Source organism: Rhagoletis pomonella, unplaced genomic scaffold (assembly GCF_013731165.1).
Source record: "Rhagoletis pomonella isolate Grant_MI unplaced genomic scaffold, Rhpom_1.0 Rhpom_scaffold_00013, whole genome shotgun sequence".
Classification (NCBI taxonomy): domain Eukaryota; kingdom Metazoa; phylum Arthropoda; class Insecta; order Diptera; family Tephritidae; genus Rhagoletis; species Rhagoletis pomonella.
Genome location: NW_023458567.1, coordinates 37,049 through 40,746, shown reverse-complemented (window position 1 = coordinate 40,746; position 3,698 = coordinate 37,049). Strand labels below are relative to the sequence as shown.

At 39.9% G+C, this 3,698-nt stretch overlaps 2 protein-coding genes across 3 annotated transcripts in view; one reads left to right on the top strand and one right to left on the bottom strand.

Moving 5' to 3' along the window:
* Window positions 1–3,698, top strand: part of LOC118748412 (somatomedin-B and thrombospondin type-1 domain-containing protein) — a 311,093-nt gene that overhangs the window by 276,188 nt on the left and 31,207 nt on the right. The window lies entirely within an intron of this gene.
* Window positions 1–3,698, bottom strand: part of LOC118748403 (protein sevenless) — a 36,865-nt gene that overhangs the window by 8,054 nt on the left and 25,113 nt on the right.

The window sequence follows — 3,698 nt, the reverse complement described above, 5'->3', positions numbered from 1 at the left end:
AACGTTGCAGATAGAGTGCGCAAAGCAACAGTGGCACTATATTCCTGTAGCAGAGCAATAGGGAAAAAATGGGGGATGGAACCCAAAATAATACACTGGCTATGCACGGCGGTGGTTAGGCCAATTCTCTATCACGGTATAGTGGTATGGTGGAACGCCCTTGGGAAAGGGGTAAACTTCAAAAAAATGGACAAGGTTCAAAGGCTTGCGTCCACACTCATAACTGGTGCGATGAGAACAACACCATCCAAGGCACTGTATGCCCTACTGAATTTTCTTCCGGTGGACCTACATGCCAAACAAGTCGCAAGTGGCGCGGCAATTCGAATGAATATTCTAAATAAGTGGTCAAATACCAGTTATGGTCACGGTAGAATATTAACGGAGGTTCCGGGGTTACCCGGATTGGTGGACTATGCACTTCCGGAGCCTGCACCCGCTACAGCGTTCGCGACCCTCCTACCCTCAAGGGAAGAGTGGAAGCATGACGTTGTATGTAGTGGAGAGTCCATCCATGTATACACAGATGGCTCAAAGCTCGAGGGTAGGGTTGGAGGAGGTGTATATTCCCATCACCTGGGAATCTCCCTCAGCTTTCGTCTCCCGGACCACTGTAGCGTTTTTCAGGCTGAACTGATGGCAATCGACAGGGCCACGAAACTGGTAAAGTGTGATATGATACCCCAAGTTGATATCTACATCTTCACTGACAGCCAGGCGGCAATAAAGTCCCTCACGAAGCAGTCGACAACCTCCATGGTAGCCATGAAATGCCGCGCATCTCTTAACGAGATGGCTGAGTCATTTCGCCCAAAGGTAATATGGGTTCCGGGACACTGCGGCATAGAGGGGAATTGTAAGGCCGACGAACTGGCGCGACTTGGCACGAAACTTCCTTTTGAGGATATAAATGACGAAATAGGAATACCCTTGCAAACTTGTAAGCTACTTATCTCCGAGAGGCTCACTAAAGTAGCGAACGAAAGGTGGCAGGACGAAATCACCTGCAAAACTGCCAAACAATTATGGCCGGTGCTCAGCGCCAACCGCACTGGCCTACTACTGAGTCTAAATAAGTCCAATATTAGATTATTAGTATCCGTCATAACAGGACACTGCCTAATTGGCAAGCACGCCTATCGACTTGGCCTACGCTCACATGACTTCTGTAGAAGTTGTCAAGATGAAGAAGAGGAGGAAACGATTCTCCACCTGTTGTGCCAATGCCCTGCTCTATCTGAACGAAGACTCTCCACTCTCGGTAGGCAATTCTTCGACAACTTGGAGGACCTTAGATGCGTCGAAATCAGGGATCTTCTAAAATTCGTTCAAAGTTCAAAATGGTTTTAGGAGGGATCGGGAGTTGCTGACCCAACATGCGGCATCACAATGGGCCCTGAGCCTAAGTGTGTCTTATAGACGACCGCGACAACCTACCTACCTACCATGTGCCTTTTGCTCTTATTAAAACGGTATATAACTTTTTTTGTGCAAACTTATATTCCAGGTGCTATAAGGGGTCAAAGATCAGATTTTCCAAAAGTTAAAAACCTTATATTTCAAAAAATTTTGAACTGATTTTTAAGTGTTATAAGGGACCTGTAATATAATGGCCTTATTCATAAAAAATAAAGTAGGTTTAAAGAGCTTTATAAATTGACGTTTTCATACATTTTTCAATTTATAAACCTTTTATAAAGCTACTTTATTTTTTATGAATAAAGCCATAAGTTTGCACAAAAACTAGTTTTTTTCTCTTTCGTTATTTACATGCAATACTAAAAAATTATTTTTACCAAAGGTCCAATTTCGAACTTCGGAGGCACATGTCTCGATTTCGGAGGCTAACTTCGAAAAACGGAGAAATTACTTTTTTATTTGTGACTCAATCTCTTGGAAAAAATTGGTGTGGTCCAATACCCAGAGAAAAAGGTCATTTTGCCGTATAGTGTTATTTTAATCTTACATTTATAAAGTCATACCCCAACTTTTTTCGAAATCGCTTAGTTTAGGAGCTACATATTTCAATCCAACGCATTCAAATTTGCACTTTCACTGTACCAGTAAGGAGGCTTTCAATATGTTTCATAACAGCAAATATCTTTAATTTTAACGGCATCAGTTTACAAATCGTATGACTACTTGTGTAAAACTGGGAGGGATGAAGGATTATATTTGGTTTCCAGTTTGCATTTGTATATGTTTAAAGTGCTGAGTGCAGTTTTTATGGCAATTCAAAGCTAGTCTATTTGTTGTGCTATAGTTATATTAAACCTACTTGATAGATTAATAAAAATTTAGAGTATTCAGCACATCGAACATCTCTATATAAAACTGTTTTTTTTTTTTGTAAATTTTCAAAGGCACCTGAATTCTTAAATGAATACGGACTGCAGTGTGGAAAGAAAAGCGAAAATCGCATGTGCTTCAAGTCGAGGGTAAGTAGAAAACATTAATTAAGCAGAAACTTTACACGCTTTTATATTTTCATACATACAACTATGCATATGTTAAGCATGTATGTACATAAAATAAGCGCTTGGTAGAAACCCTAAAACCATAAAACCTAAATATACTTCCGAATTTACACATACAAAGACTGGGAGCAGCACCCCACCCACTCTCACTCACCAAAGCGTTCAATCACTTTGCAACCAAATGTATTGTAGTACCACAAATCAATATCCGACACAACCTGATATCGCACCACATACATACATGTACATACATATGCATATCCGTAGCTTCACTCTCTCTGCACGTAATAAAGAAAAGGTAGGAGTTTGTATTTTCCTCTTTATTTTGTTGACTCACTAGACGTTTAAGCTTGCAACCTCACCTGGAAGCGCTTTTATGCACACATACACATATGTACATATGTATATATTAGATATGGCCAAGTATATTTATGCATGCGTCTTTGAAAGTGGTGTATTTGTAAATTTATAGTAAATACCGATTCTTACAGTGCATAAAAGGTTGCGAACAATGGAGAGTAGCACTTGCAAACTCAGATACTTGCCAGGAAACATGTGTAAGTATTTGTACGATATGTCGCTTGCGAGCTTCTGAACTTATTAGGCTTCGGATATTTTTCCCACGCTTATAAATACTTGTTTTGCTTATCAGATTTCAACGCAATTACATTGGCTTGACCTACCGTGCATATATGCTTGCGAAATGGGTCAAAGGCATTATTGGGACCGTCAAACGAGAATTGCAGAGTCTGCAATACAACTCGAAAGACCCTTTATAATAGTATCCAATAACACTGATACGTTGAAGTTACTATGGAATATTGTATTGCCTGAATATTTATACGCAAATTATCAATTTAGTATTCACATACAATACCAATATGTTATGGAGAATGTAACCGAGGAGCTACAACCATGGAGAAATTTGGCCAATTATGATTGTAGCCAGAATTTTGTCTGCGAATTGTTCGATGAGTTGGTTCCCTTCGCCGTTTATAAGGTAACTTGAATAAATAAATAACTAGCAACCCATCATGGAAGTTAATGACCGACTATTAATTGTTTCAGTTTCGATTCAAATTGGATTTAGGTGAATTCGCAAATCAAGCTTTACATTCGCCCCCAACGGAAGCGTTTAGAACTGTAGCTGGAGGTGTTCCGCTTTCCACGCCGATAATCAAAGAAGTTTTTGCCTTGGATCATTCTCACATAAGCATAGCT